This window comes from Canis aureus, chromosome 10 (assembly GCF_053574225.1).
Source record: "Canis aureus isolate CA01 chromosome 10, VMU_Caureus_v.1.0, whole genome shotgun sequence".
Taxonomy (NCBI): domain Eukaryota; kingdom Metazoa; phylum Chordata; class Mammalia; order Carnivora; family Canidae; genus Canis; species Canis aureus.
Genome location: NC_135620.1, coordinates 17,709,748 through 17,726,211, shown reverse-complemented (window position 1 = coordinate 17,726,211; position 16,464 = coordinate 17,709,748). Strand labels below are relative to the sequence as shown.

Genomic DNA, 16,464 nt, shown 5'->3' with positions numbered 1-16,464 from the left:
GATTCCCAGCCCCAGCCTCCAAAACTGTGAGAAATACATTTCTGTTGTTTACAAACTACCTCGTCTATGGAATTCAGCAGCCTGCACTGACTGACACCATTTGTCAGCTTGGAGCTTCTTCTTTCTCTTCCCAATGAGACTGAGTTCTACATTGATTAAAATGACTAAAAATCATTTAAGATGATTGAAATCCCTAGGACCCTTCACAATAACCATGTGTCCCCCTTCAGAGTGATGTCGACATTTTCCAGCATATCGCAAGTCTCGTCGCTCAGGATAGTCTTCATTCTCAGAGTAGACGTGGCAAACAGCTCAAAGTCTCTTGATATTCAAATAAATAGAGGTCCTATTTATGATAACTTTTTCTATCATTGCAAAAAAAAAAAAGTTACTACATAAAAATACAATTATTTATCAGTTTCCTGGCACTGCCATAACAATGTTCCAAAAACTAGGTGACTTAGAAACAACAGAAATTTACTATCTCACAGTTCTGGAGGTCAGAACTCTGAAATCAAGATGTCAGCAAGACCATGCTCCCCCTGAAATACGGAGGGGAAATCCTTCCTCAACTCTCCCTAGCCTCTTTTGGGTTTGCCATCAGTCTTTGGTATTCCTTGGCTTGCAGATGCATAACTTCAATCTCTGCCTTCATTGTCACATGGTGTTCTCACTGTGTGTCACTGTCTTCACATGGCCACCTTCTTATAAAGACAACAGTAGTGTTGGATTAGAGCCTACCTTATTCCAATATGACTTCATCTTCAATGACTTTTTTCCAAATAAGCTCATATTCTGAGGTCCTCGGGGTTAGAACTTAATACATGTTTATTTAACATAGATTATTTAAGGTTTTTAAGAAACCTTAGATTTATTAAGGTTTTTATAGATTATTATTTAAGGTTTTTAAGAAAATATATGAAATCTACATTTTTAAAGAAATTCATTGATTAACCTCTGCATGCCAAAATAAGTTTTGATGAAACTATTCCACTTCTGGTGCTCTTCGCAAAAGGTCCAAAGGTGAGCGAATCTCCATGACAAAAAGAGAAATCCTTAACTGAAAAAATAGATCTTGGGGACTCTTCCTCTATAATTTATCTTTTTTTAATTAATTAAAGAGAAACAGGAGGAAACTTCTCTGCTAGTTACTTTCTACCAAATTTTAGTTGGGAATTTACCTTAAAATTTGAGTCACATAGGAGAGGAGAATGTTTTTAAGGAATGTGCAAAGTTCCCATCTTTATTAGTGTGAAAAATAAGAGTCTAAAAAGACTGAGGGGGAAAACCACTCTAGTTTTTGAAAGCTATTTTTTTTCTGTTTGCGGTACTTATGACAATTTGAATCAGAAAGACCTTGATGATATAAAATGTTATTCCTCAAGGTTTTTTACTGGTAAAATGACCCACATTTTTTTCTATGCTATTGAATGAAAGTCCATTCTTCATTCTATTTAACTGAAAAGAATATCTCTACCAAGGATCTAATGTCATGGAACCAAAGAAAAAGAAGTTTAGAATTTTTAAACTTACACTAAAAATACTTAAGACTAAAGATATAGATATGGATAGGTAGGTAAAAATAAAAACTCCAAATAATATTTTACTTTTCTGCTACTGCTGTAAAAGCATGAAGCACTACACAAGCAAAATGAGAAGATACAGAGTATGGTAGTCCTCACTTAAAAAGAACACTAAGGATTTTTCTGAGCATGGGGTTAGAATGTCCTCATCCACACCACACCAGCCCCAGGGGAGTGGTCATGTTCATGCCTTAAAGTGACAGGTTGTGACAGAAATACAACTCAACAGTTGTAAGATGGGGTGCCTGGGTGGCTCAGTCAGTTGGGTGTCTGTCTTCGGCTCAGGTCATGATCCCAGAGTCCTGGGATGGAGCCCTGCAACAGGCTCTCTGCTCAGGAAGGAGTCTGTTTCTCCCTCTCCCTCTTCCTCTCTCTTCCCTCTGCTGCTCCCCCTGCTTGTGCTTGCTTTCATACTCTCTGTCAAATAAATAAACAAAATATTTTTTAAAAAGAAGATGTTGTAAGAAAAGGGAAAAAAAGGTTTATAACTAATTAAACATGGTGGGTCAAAGTGGCTCAACTTTTGAATTCAGCTCTCTCAAACCTTTTCCCTCTGCTTTCTTCTGTACTGGCTTGACTCTCCACATGGAGACATCTGGCAGGCTTACACCTTCCAGCTTCAAGTCCAATAGAAAAGAAACATATTCTGGGAGTTCCAAGAAGGATCTGTGCAACTGGAGTACGTGCCCATCTTGAACTGTAGCCAAGGAGATGAAAGCCCTTAGTGGGCATCCTGAGGACAGCACCCACTCCAGTTCGATCAGCATTACCTGAACTCCAAACACTGAGTGGAGGAAACATCATGCCCTCCACAAAATCAGGAGCTGTTACAAGGGGCTCTGAGTCTAGGTAGACAAAAACAACCGATGTCCATTTCAAATGAGGATAAAGAATACGGAAGACGAAGAGGTCTATTTGAAGAAATGAACTGAACCTTAGGTCTCCTGTTTCCAAAGCTGCGATAAACACATGCAATTAAAAGTAAACCCTTTCTGTGGTCCATCAGAAGTAGTGTGTCTAATAAGAAGTACTCTAAAGCTATGATGTGAATGAACCCCAGAAACATGATACTAAATAAAAGAAGCCAGACACAAAAGGCCACATATGATTCCATTTATATGAATATGCAGAAAAAAGTATGCCCATAGATACCAAAAGCAGACTGATGGTTGTCAGGGATCAGGGACAGAGAATGGAGAGTGACCACTTTTGGGGTGATGAAAATAATGTAAGAGTACAATGGGTGTACTCAAAGCCACTGAATTGTACACTTTAATATAGTTAATTTTATGTGAATTTCACTTCAATATTTTTTAATGGGGAGGGGGAACTCTAGTCACAGTATTAAGACTTCAACTGGGTAGAAACCCTGATCTTTCCTCTCTTTCTATCTTTATTTATGATCACCTGCTGAAGTGCCATTGGAGATTCACAGATCTCTTTACTTTTTTGCCTATCAAGCATTCATTCTGCGCTCAGGAAAGTGGTCTTTCCTTCCTTGTTTCTCTGAGAAAGCCAATCATCCAGAAGCTTCCTAACCATAAAGTTTTAGTCTTTTTTTTCTTTTTTTTTTTATTTTAAGATTTTATTTATTCATGAGAGACACAGAGAGAGAGGCAGAGATATAGGCAGAGAAAAGAAGCAGGTTCCCTGTGGGGAGCCTGATGCAGAACTCGATCCCAGGACTCCAGGATCATGATCTGAGCTGAAGACAGATGCTCAACCACTGAGCCACCCAGGCGTCCCAAGTTTTAGGTCGTTTTAAAGGAGTTGGCCTTTAATCACTCACTCTCCCTTTATCCTCCCTGCCTCAAGCAAATGGGGAGCTGGTATGGGGAGCTGGTAAGGTTTGGCTTAGGACATAACCTATTCTCTCATTTTCTGCCTTCTCCCAGGGTGGTACTGTTTTCAATGTACAAGAGTTTAGCTAACACTGCATTGATAAAGCTCAGTTTCACATTTGTAAATTCTGGGAGAGTCTCAACAGATACAGGCCACACAACAACCTGCTGAGAAATGTTTCCAGAAGAGAGTCCAGTCATTTGAAGGACAGCTCTGGTGAGTTTTGCTAAAGGCTCTATTTTTGCTGAATGTCATGTCAAATCCTTAGCCTGAAGTTTCTAAACTCTGCACAGTTACCAGAAAATTGGTTAGAAGCCACAAAGAATCAAGCAGTTTTAGGAATAGTGTGTAAATTTTTATCTGGATCCTGCCTGCCTGTGAAACTTCAACAGTTCAAACAAAGACAAGAGTAATTGTTTAAGACAAATTTTAGGGAGAAAAATAAATTGGTATAGTGGGCATGAATCTCAGTGAATAAATTCTGAGTACCAGAAATAAAACTTTATTCTTATATAGTAAAACTTAATTTCTATTTAAAAGGCCTACTGCCCCCAGACAGCAGGAAGTTCCCTGGCCAGTTGGAGATGCCTGAGCCTTGCCGTTAGGTTGCATCTAAGTTCTAGGAGGTCAAAGTCATGTCAAGCTTTGGGCTTTGGGAAGGGAAGCATCTGGTCCTTGGCTGCAGCCCCTGCAGGATGGCTAAGACATCCCCTGATCCCATGCATCTGACTTCACCTCCAACTTCCATGCCACACATGTGGACATCACCATCATTTTGTGATTTTTTGCTCAATTACGACATGGAAAGTTACTGGAACCTACAGAGCTGTGCCTACCCTCCAGGCCTGGACTCTATGCAGACAGTCCTTCTCTGTGGTCTTTCAAGCTCAGGACTCTGTCTTAGAGTTACAGGGCCCTAATGGTCTCAAATTGCTCCCTTTTTTTTCAGGCTTTTACCACCTCCCTAGCATCCTGCTTGGGAAGCAGGGTGCCGAGACTTTCCCCCTGTTATTGAACAAACTCTCCACAACTCGCATCAATTTTCATCTCTTCCCAACCCCTGCACATGTACATGCATATGCACATGCGCGCGCACACGCGCACACACACACACGCACACCCTGCTAAGGAGAATCTCCTAGTGGGGAGCCCAGAAATGTCAGAGGCTGGAAAGGGCAAGGAAGGGAATGGGAGGATTTCAGTGCATGTTTCTTTAATGTTTCTTTAAAACGTTTCTTTAAAATTCAACGTATGTTTCTTTTCATTTTGTTTTGTTGTTTGAATATTGCAGACTAATAATTTTACATATTAATCCCTCCTCACCCATCAAAAGAAATAGTAGATAAAATCCCAAACATAAGAATGCATCTGATTTCAAGACACTTAGCCTGATACTTTTCTTTTCTTTTCTTTTTTCTTTTCTTTTTTTCTTTCTTTTCTTTTCTTTTTTTAAAATTTATTTATTTATTTGAGAGAGAGAAAGCTGCGGGGCAGGCGGTGGGGGGTGTGTGTGCAGAGAGAGAGGGAAAGAGAACCCAAGCAGACTCTGAGCTGAGCACAGAGCCCACAGAGCGTTCGATCCTAAGACTCCGATATCAAGATCTGAGCCGAAACCAAGAGTCCAACACTCAACTGACTTTGCCACCCAGGTGCCCCTACCCTGACTCTTTTCTACAATTCAAGCTGGGGCATTGACTCCCGCTGCATAAGCTTCTTTATTTGTGAGCCCCACACTAGCAGGGGATCCATTATCACCTAGGACACCTGCATATTATACACTCAAACCTCAACGTGGTTGTGAAGCAGAGTGTGCCCTACCTTAGAAAATGTTAAAAAAAATAATGGCCTATTCCTCTTAAATATCTGTAAGACAATCTTAACACATACCTCAATTTAAGGAGAAGAATCTGGTTCAATGAGCATTTTTGCCCACACAGATGCTATGGCATTCAATTCTCTGTATCAAAATTTTGATTAAGTGTGCTATGTACTGTTATTAAATGTGTGTGTTTGTATATTGGCTGGGGGAAAACAGTGTTTCCTCCCCAACTGGATATTAAGCTCCCAGATGGTGTTTTGGGTTTTTTAAAAACTCATGGCTGTTCATTAGCAGGCTGGGAAACTGAACATCTCCTCTCCTGAACACAGTGGAAGCAGGATAGCTAGTTGCCATCAATGGGTATTTTTAACAATGATAGCAGGAATTCACAACTATTACATACCTTCATTTTCAGCTGAACCAAACTCACTCTCCTAGGGTGTTTAGTCCACTTCCATGGCAGAGAACATTGCTCTAGTGGCAGCTTTGGCCAGTGAAGATTTTTTTTCAGTCACTGCCTACACACAGTTTATACCTAGGACATTCCATCCTTGCCCAAGTGGTGTGGCTCTGCCTGCATGAGAGCCAAGAGCTCCATGTTTTACATTCCATTTTTTATCCTATTATTTTATTCTGTGTGCACAATATGATGCTCTGTTTATGGAAGATGCCTCAAGAAATTCTTGCTAAAGAGGATGGATGAATGAAAATCATACACTATTAAGGTTAAAAGGAACTTGAAAATTTATCTAGCCTTTTCTGAAACCTTCAGGCAGGCCATACGCTCAAGCCAACTCAAATAAATGAGAACTTACTCAATTTTTTTAAACCTCCAGCAAAAATGTCTAAATCTACTTTCATAAAATAGTATTAATATGGCATTGAACAACTCTATCTAAAACCTCCAAAAAAATAAAAAATAAAAAAAAAATAAAACCTCCCCACCACATCGAACATGAATGTGACAGAGAACACACACCAGACTGAGGAGCAGGAGGTCTGCAGTGGGGCCTGGCTCTGTGGCCCACAGGGCTTGACCCTGGCAGCGTCATTTACCCTCAAGGGATTTTACAGGCTTCATCTGTAAAATTACAGGGGCTTATCAGAGGACTTCTAAGCTTACTTACACTCAAATACTATTAATCCTTTTGATTTGTGTGCCAGGATAGGAATAGTAAGGCTCTTTTCAAATGGTATGTATTTTCCCTCTTGCTTTGTTTGGCACCTTGAAAGGACAGAACACAAATGTTTTCTCTTACTCTCCTGGAGGACTTGAATACTAGCAGCCCCTCCTTTAAGAGTTTGATCACTCTTCATAGGAATTATTTTATAAAATTTATAAGATTTCCTATAGGGAAAATAGAAAAATCAGTCTTTCCCCTCTATGGTTGATCAAAATATTTTTTTGATGGCTGAGATATACAAAACATGACTTCACACATGGACATCATCACTGTTTAGTACTGCTATAGGTTTGTGCATGAGAGTACAGGAATTCTGATAGATATTATGTTATGCAATTCCCATCAAAAAAGAAAATATTATTTATGTAGTGTTTTTGCAATTGCATATACATCATTAAAAAAATATTCCTGGAGCACATGGGTGGCTCAGTCAGTTAAGCATCTGACTCTTAACTTTGGCTCAGGTCATGAACTCAGGGTTGTGAGATTGAGAGCCATGTGGGGCTCAGCACTGGCCATGGAGCCTACTAAGATTCTCTCTGCCCTTTCCTTCTGTATTTTCCCCCCTTAAAAAAAATATATTATATATTTTTAACATATAATATTAAATTATATACAATTATATTAAATTATATATAAATCATATATAATTATATTAAATATATATTAAATTATATATATATGTATATATATATATATATATATATATATACACACACACATTCCATATAGGAAAGAACTTCCATTTTAACAAGGCATCGATGAGAACATATCCTCTACCTAAAATTTTACACATCAGATATATCCAAGAGACTTGAAAGCAGGGTCTTAAAAAGATATTTGTGCACCCATGTTCATAGCATCATTGTTCACAAGAGCCAAAAGGTAGAAGAAACCCAAGTGCCCATTGAAAAATGAATAGATAAACAAAACTTGGTAAATCCATACAATGGAATATTATTCAGCATTGAAAATGCGTGAGGGGTGCCTGGGCAGCTCAGTTGATTAAGCCTCTGACTCTTAAATTTGGCTCAAATTATATCTCAGGGTTATGAGATCCAGCCCCACTTCGGTCTCTGTGCTCAGCGGGGAGTCTGTTTGAGATTCTCTCTCTCTCTCTCTCTCTCTCTCTCTTCCCTTCCCACTTGCCCCAGCACCCCTCTCTCTCTCTCTAAAATGAATAAATAATTTTTAAATGAATGAAATTCTGACACATGCTATAACATGGATGAATCTTGAAGACATTATACTAGGTAAGTCAGTCACAAAAGGACAAATATTGTATGATTCTGCTTATATGAGGTATTTAGAGTAGTCAAATTCATAGAGACAAAGAATAGTGGTTATTGGGAGGATGGTGGAATGGGGGAATGGGGAGTTATTGTTCAATGGCTCCAGAGTTTCGGTTTTGCATGATGAAAAGAGTTTTGTGGCTGCATGGTAATGATGATTGCACAACAACATAAATGTGCTTAATGCCATTGAACTGTACACATAAAAATGGTTAACATGGTAAATCATGCCATGTCTATCTTGCCACAATTTAAAAAATAAAACAAAAAATTATACAAATGATCCAAAGAACTTTCCAGAGTGGCTGCTGGCTCTACACATTTCAAACATGGTTCTGCTCTGCTGCTCAAACACTTCTGGTTTTGAAAATTGCAAGACACTTTGATATCACTCTGTGACATCACCTCTGGTTCCACATCTTCAGATCATGATGTCACAGTAGACAGCAGGAGTATTCCTGGAAGCCATTCCTACATCAGATAGCTAGAAATCACTGACCTTCACAGGGCAGTGATTGTGGTCCCTATTACTATCTCCTACTAAATGCAAACTAAAGATATCCTTAGCTCAATTTCCTCTTACTTGCATTCCAGAGATGCCCCAGTTTTCTACCACCATCCGACAAAAGAGGAAACATGACAGGGGAGGTCAAACTGGAAAGAAACAGTGATCTGAACTGAACATAATAATAATGTGTTACTTTTGGAAATTTTAAAAACACAGAAAAATATGTGAACGTGTGTCTAGCACAACTACTGAGACCTTGGAAGGAGCCCATGCAGATGAGGGCCCTCAAGGGTAAGCGTTACTGCCTTCTCAGTAAATTCACCTCTGAACTCCCATTTCACTGCAAATCCTTCCTAGACCAGTATCTTTGACACTTGTTTTGCTCTCACATGATTGTATACTGCCAGGTCAAAATTCTTTGCATAATAATCCTTTCCGATAGACATTCTATATCACTTTTTATATTCTCTCCAAATTTGTCTAGTCTTTTTTTTACCTTGACTTTGTGGCCCTTGTTTTTCAAATATTTTATCATACTTACACCTGCATGATCTACCACAGATGGTGAACAACTCGAAAATAAGGAATATTTCTATCATGAGACTCAGTGGAATACTACAGGCAATCACATGTCTGATAAATGTATTTGGACAAGGTAATGTGTGTGTAAATATGTGTGTGTGCATGCATGGGTGTGTGTATATGTGTGTGTAGGGGTTGGGGGGCTCTCCTCTGAAAGCTTACTAAGTGTCCATACCCATCTTTTGACTATGGGGTCCAGAAATGGACACAGAACTCTCTCCATGATTTTTAAATTTTTGTTTTATTTTATTTGGTTTGTGTGTGTCTGCTTCCTACAAAATCTACCTACATCACTTAGGAATTGAGTTCAACTGTGAATAGCAGAAAACTGAAAAAAGGGTGGTCTAAGATTTCTTTCCTCCTTTTGTAGTAAGAAATCCAATGGTAGAAAAAAAAAAGAAATCCAATGGTGAGCAGTCTACACCTGATATGAGAACTCCCTATAGTCACCAGAAACTGAGGCTGCTTCCAGCTCTCTGTTCTGTTAGTGCTATTCTTTATCCTCGTACTTCTAAGAGGGTTGCTACAGCACCAGCCCTTTGTAGGCCGTCATATCTGCATTCCTAGCAGAAAGAAGGATAAATGAGGTGGGAAGGCAAAAAAAAAAAAAAAAAACAAAACATGTCTCTTTGAGGTCTGCCCCTTTTCCAGGGAGTGTTCTTGACAGTTATGCTAGGTGACTTCTGCCCTCATATGACTGGCAGGCCTTGCTGTAAAGGAGTGAGCGAGATGGGAGGAAATTAAGAAATATGGTCTTTTGCTGGATGCATGTTTATCCACAATTAATACTGAGGCTCAGATACCACAAAGAAGGACAGAAATAGAGTAAATTACCACCATCTCAGGCTACCCTGGTCCCAAGCAAACTATGAATACAATCATGGACTGTCCCTTACTTGCCTCTCCCTCTGCCACTCCTACTCAGGAACACACAGACTCCTACTTAGGAGAAAAAAAAAAAAAAAAAAAAACAGAAATTCATTTACACTTAGCGATAATGATGAAAATTTTGAAATTTCCCAAGAATGTGTGTTTTAACCAGGAGCAAAGCATTGAATTAGAAAAATAAAGTCATCATCATACATATACTAGGATCAATAAGTAAGATATAGATAATTGAGTTTAGGAAAGAATGATTGGGTTTGGATTCCCTTGTCTCTAAAAATCCAATCACATAAGACAATGTTCCTATTTGCTTTTTTTTTTTTTTTCCTTAAGTACTCTCTATACCCAAGTACTTTCTATACCCAGGGCTTGAACTAACAGCCCTGAGATCAAGAGTCATATGCTCTACCAACAGAGCCAGCCAGGAGCCCCTGCTGCTTTATTTTTTTGTTTGTTTGTTTGTTTGTTTGTTTGTTTGTTTGTTTTAATGTCTGTTTTAAGTTCAGTGCATTTCTGAGCACTAGTGGTAAATGTGTTAACCACCATGAAACCTAATGTTGTTTTTATATTATTTGCCTATAGCTCATCGTTCCCCTCATTATAACTAGGTAGTATGTATTTTTTTCTCCCAGAAATGAGTGAAAGTCATTTTAACACTAATACTAATTGCGCCTTAGTGCCGTGATGTTTATTATTCACAGCCGTCAAGGAGGCATGGTGGAGAAGTGCTTCTCATTCTGTGTTGTGGGTACTTGATAACAGGCCTGCTTCAAAACACACTTACACAGTACGTAGGAGACGATAGGAGACTTTTTATTCCACCAAGTCTGTCAAGTGGGCATTAAGCAGAAAGTGAGGTTTAGTTTCCTATGCCGCCATAAAACATATGCTTTAAAAAGGAATACAATTGCCTTTGAGTTACTGTGGCTTTATTTTGAGTACTATGGGGTCTTCAGGCAAATATTTCTGCAAACAGCTTTCAGAAAGGATGGTAATAACTGACATTTGTAGAGCATGTTTGGATTTATAAAGCATTTTCACATTTATTGTCTGTGCCAACTTTTCTCTGCTCTCAGCTCCTGGCAAATGGGATCTCAGTTTCACAGCTTTGGGATGCCTTCTGGGACATAGCTTTTGATCTCCTTTGCCTCTAGAATGGATACCAGTGGTTTTAATAATGGCCTCAATCACAGATTTCCAGAAGCAAAAGCAAACTGACCATTTTCCTGATCTTTTTCTACCCTCAAATAATGCTATTCCCATTGAAGCAAATGACTCCCTGCCAGGCAGGTCCATGAGGAAGCAAAGATGACAGAAAGAGAGGGGTATCAGAGGATAAGGATATTCCTTTCTACCTCCTGTCACTCTTTCCCTGTGCTCATTCTATGCTAACGGACTCAGAACCACTGCAGGCCAACATACACGCTTATGTTTCTTTGGGCCATCAATAAATCAATCACTGTACCTCAGAGCTGACAAAAAACAGGAAAGATCTGAAGACCAGCCAGCCAGACCCATACTCTTCAAATGGAAAAAGAACAGATTTCATCTTCTAGAAGGAGCAATAGGATCTCAAGTTGGCGTTCCCAGGGAACGCCACGGATGATAGGACCTCATTTCATTCCACTCTCTGAATATTTAACCTCTCTGGCTATAAACACGCTCAAGCATCTCTCAAGTTTAAAAAAAAGAAAAATACTGAAGTATCTTCCATCTTTAAAAATAATAATAAATGTAAGAGTTTCCTTAGATTCTAGTCACTGCCCAATAGCTTTTAACTTTTTTTCTTCCAAAAATCTCCCTAAGTGTTCACAGTCATCACTACTTCCTTCTCATCCAATCCTCAGCCTCTTGAAATCTGGCTCATTCTCACCACTGCCTTGTCTGCATTTCCAACTACTTCCCGTTGACAAACCCAGATCACTTTTTGTGATCTTTTTATTGCAAGATTGTAGCAGTTAGCATGTCCATGTTGGTGACTCTTTTGGCTGCTATGATACTGGACTCTTCTGTCCTCAGTAGTCCCCATAGTTTGTTCCAATGTCTTCCCAAGCTCCCTTCCCAGGTTCCCACCCTTGGTTCCTGCATTTCTTTTCTCTCCATGCTTCCTGGGGTTGATAACAGGCCTGCTTCAAAGTGGGGCTTGCTCTTGATCTTAATCCTTTGCTTTTGATTACTCCCTATATGTGGAGGCTTCTTTAATCTGTACCTAGTGCCATACTTCTCCCCCAGCCTCAGACTCAACACATCATTTTCTAAAAGAATGCCTCCACTAAGTTGCCCTAAAACTAAACACATTGTCTCCCTTTAAACCATCTTCTGTCTCTACCCCCGCTTTCATCTGATGGTCCACCATCTGCTCACTGGCCCAGGTTAGAAAGCCCATGGTTCCCTCCTACCCTCCATCAGTCTACCTCTCACCTCTGCATTTCTGGACCTATCCCCTCTTTTCATTCCTGCTATTATGACTCTCGTTCATAACTCTGTCACCTTCTGCCAGACAAAATGCCCCATCTCCTAACTGATACACATATGTGGATATTTTCCTGCCACAGTGGTCCAGGTGAGATGAAAATCTAAGCAAAAAAAAAAAAAAAAAAAAAAAAAAAAGCCCAAGGTCCTGACTGTGGTGCAGATTCTTGGGGCTTTAGTACCAACCTCCTTCTCCAGTGTCATGATTTCATTCTATATTGCCATAAAATAGCTCTCACTGGCAGCACCCAGGACTCACTATTGTGGTCTTCACCTATATACTAGATGCTCTGTGTGGATGTCCTGTCTCCCCTTTTTCCTTCCCCCATTCTTCATCTAGTTAAACAGGACTCAGCCCTTAAAACTGATTAGAGATAGCCTTCCCCAGGAAACCATCAAGGATGTGCAGGTATGGATGAGTTGCTTTTCCTTGGTGCCCTGCATACTTCTACCCCAGAATCTGACCCCTTTTAAAAGCTCTTTATCTATACAGGTGAATTTACATTGTAGTTACCATGTAGTTTACTGGGTAGTATGAAGCTTCAGGACCCTTGCTCACACAGACCCTTTCTAAGGCCCTTTCCCAAATAAGTATTCAGAATTTTGCATTCTTTTTCTTAATAAGGGCCCCCAAATTTGTGTAAGTTTCAGGTCCCACAGAATCTAGATTTACCCCTTTTTGTGTTTGTTTATCCTCTAGTTTGTGAATTTTTGTATGCACAGAGCCTGTGTCTTAATTATCTTTGTATCAACAACACACATTAGGCATTTAATTATTGGTTGCTCAATGAAGGAATGGCCCAAAACTCTAAGGCAAGATTGAGAAGGGAAGAAGAAACAAGCAATGAGTGCAGGCAGAGGCAAGACAAGGAAGGAAAAATTCAGGATAAGGAGTTCCCTGGTTCCTAAAACAGCCAGGAGGGGGACGTTGGCCAGGATACCAGCATTAGAACAAGGCCATGAATCAGACTCACACAGAGAACAACAGCCAGAAACCAGGCAGACAAACACAGGCGGAGTGTGCACAGCCCAGTGAGTAAAGCAGTACAACAAATACAGATCAGTGACCAGGAAACACAGGAGCAAGACAAGCTAGCAGGAAGACAGAAACCAAACAGCAATGACGGCATGCACTTCAGCTCAGCCCTCTATGGTTCTGGGGCTAGGACACCACCCCAGGGCAGAGGCCAAGCAATGGGACATGAAGGAGGCAGGGGAGGCCGATGTCTTTCTCACTTGGATTGGTGTCCAAGGTTATCTATTTCCAACCCTGAGCATCTACCGCAAATGAAATCACGAAAATGCTGCTGAGTTCACAAAGCCCTCTCTAAAAAGGAAGAAAAAAAAGGAACAACAACAAAAAAACCTGTCTCTACCCCATTTTGAGGTATTCCTTTAAAGATTTGCTTTCAATGAGGTGACAATGAATGGTTATGTTGTAGTATGAAGCCAGGACAGCAGTTATGTAAAGGAGGCAAAAATTGCTTCATTAAAATGCATGGAGGGAGAAGCAATGGATTATAGTATAGATCATGCTACAGATGAGCAGATTACTGAGCACCAGGCACACAAGGGAGACAGATTAATGAAAAATAAATAAAGGGGCTTCAGAAAAACAGCACAAAGCTGAACACTGGTCTGCTGCTTATCACAGACTATAAGCTCAAATGTGTGTGGAAAATCATTTCTTTTCATTTGTAATGTTGATTTGAAATTTAATGTTATTTGTTTCTTTTCCTGTTTCTCCATTTTATTTATTTATCTTTTGGATAATTAAAGATAATTTTTAAAACTAGGAAACATCAACATAGTAGAATATCTAATGCAGGTTGCTTACTCTGGAAAAATGTCAAGAGCATGGTGCAGTTTTCTCCACAGTACAGATAATCACTGAAAATCATAAATAAAATAATTGATTCTTCTTGTCATGGCTTTGCTGTGTTTTTTGCCCGAAAAACTTCCTCGATGTCACTTTGAAGGGAAAATCACTTAAAGTATCAGGAGAACAATGAAATTCGAAGTCGGCTGACCCAGGGTTGTAAATGCAACTCTAACATTTATATTGAGTGAGTTGGACAAATCACCGACTCTCTCTGAGCTTCAATTTTTGGCAAGAAAAAATGATACCTGCTTTAATTAACTCGGAGTTTTCAGTACATCTCAAATGATGTATTATTTTTTAAAAGACAATTTGTAAAGAGCTGTATGAACATAAATTGTCTATTACATATACAAACTCCAGTAGGTTTCAGCTGGATTTGAGTTACATGTAATCACTCCAAGAGATGAAGAAGAAAGCTTCCAGCAATCACCTGAAAAATCACACCTACCGTTTATATTGTCGATACAACAGTGAGAGGTAGTGACTATTTTTAAGAATGGTATTACTTTCCAATATCTACTTAATCATTTTAAAATTAAGCTTATAATTTCTACAATGTGTGAGGTTAAACAAGGCACCTCTTTTGAATTTAATAAGCTATATTAAAGTATTTATGATAATTATATATACTGCTGAGCATGGATATGCTTAATTAGAAGCTTAAAAGTTTGAAGGCAAGTAAAAATAGACAAACTATATGCAAGAACTCTAAGAAAATCACGATGTGTCTATTAAGATCCAAGTAGAGATGTGGAATAGTCAGTTGCTTATACAAGGCAGGAATTCAGGAAGAGGATGGGGTTGGAGATACACATTATGGAATCATCCATCAGTCAATAGATAGTTTTGAGTCATGGAAGTGAGAGTGAGTATAGCTAGAGAAGGGGTCTAAGGCCTGAGCTGAAGGACTCACTAAATGTTTCAAGACTATGACCCAGCAAAGGAGACTGAGGAAATCGGCCAGTGAGGTAAGAGAAGATAAGTGTTCCGAAAGACAAATGAGGAAAATAGTTCAGGTAAAAGGTAATATCAACTGTGCTAAATACTGCTGAGCAGTCAAGTAAGATACAGACTGAAAATTGGCCATGGATGCAGCAACCTGGAGATCATGACGACCTTGGCAAGAGCACTTGCAGTAGACTGGGAAGCCAATAAAAGTGGTAATGGGGAGATGGTGACCTCTAAATTCCCTTCCTCTTGATACTCTAATTTTCTCTTTAACCTGAGCCCTTGGATTTTAGTATGTGGGGAGGACACAAGAGAAAAAGGGAGCTTGAAATTAAATTTAGCCCTATATTATGGCCAACAGACCTAATCTCAGTTTATAAAGTGTCTCTGTAAGATAATAAAATAGGTTACAACAAAATCAATTCCCTAAAGAGAAGGAACCTCAACAGACCACACAATTACAGTCTCCACATTTTCCGTGCCCAAAGTCCAACAGAGTTTTTTTTTTAAGTTGTGAACTTGGTCACAAAACTTTCATCTTATATTTAAATATGTATTGAAAATAGCAAAGTTACTTAAAATCACAGATGTTCTAGAAAATCTGAAGCGTATAATGACTGTACATACAGCTCATTCTCTTACCTTTAGGCAGAGGTGCTTCTGAGCCTTTGTGAATATTTAATAGTTAATATTAGTTTCTAACCCAACAGCATTTAACCTAACAGCTACTGTGTGTAAAGCAGTGTGTTAAGCAAAGATCCTTATCAGGACCTCCTTCAGGCACCAATCCCATTGCACCATCAGAAAGTTCCAACTCAGATCCCCTGGAGAGATCTCAGTGTGGAACATTTTAATGATTTGGGGCTTTTTTGATGAACCTAAAAATAAACCATTAAAAGTTCATTTTATTTTACTGCCACAAAATGTGTCCAGATGAAATCCTGCCTCCATCCTCAAGTCTCACCCCGTCTTTCACCCTATCCTTGGCATCAAATGCTTGGGTTTGCCCAAATTCTTTTTCAATGTGTTCCCCAATGGGATAGGGATTGACAATAGAGGTTCACCATCTGTATGACACACTGGTCCATCTATCCCCGGGATGAAACCATTACCATTCCTGGAATTTATCTCCATTAGTCCTTTTCTCCAGTCCAACAGCCATTTTTTCTTCTCTGGTCAAATCCAGTGGGCCACCAAATTCTAGGAAAAGTCTGGCCCAGTTTCCCAATGATCTGATTATCTTACAGTCTTTACAAGTTCAGTTTCTCCTAAAAAATTCCTACATGTGGCTTTTTTAAGTCATTATTATTCCTCTTAAAATAGAGGAACACTGCCTTTCATGATGTCCTTCTTGGCAAACATTTTTTCCATTTACAGTTAGAATTTTCATGCTCATTTTCCTCTTCAGTGAACTACTTTCCAGAATCTTCTTTCCTCCTCCCTATAATTAGTGCCACCGACCACCGA

General features: G+C 39.2%; 1 protein-coding gene across 3 annotated transcripts in view; it reads right to left on the bottom strand.

Annotated features, from left to right (window-relative positions):
- MEGF10 (multiple EGF like domains 10) overlaps positions 1-16,464 on the bottom strand; it is a 320,303-nt gene that overhangs the window by 275,016 nt on the left and 28,823 nt on the right. The window lies entirely within an intron of this gene.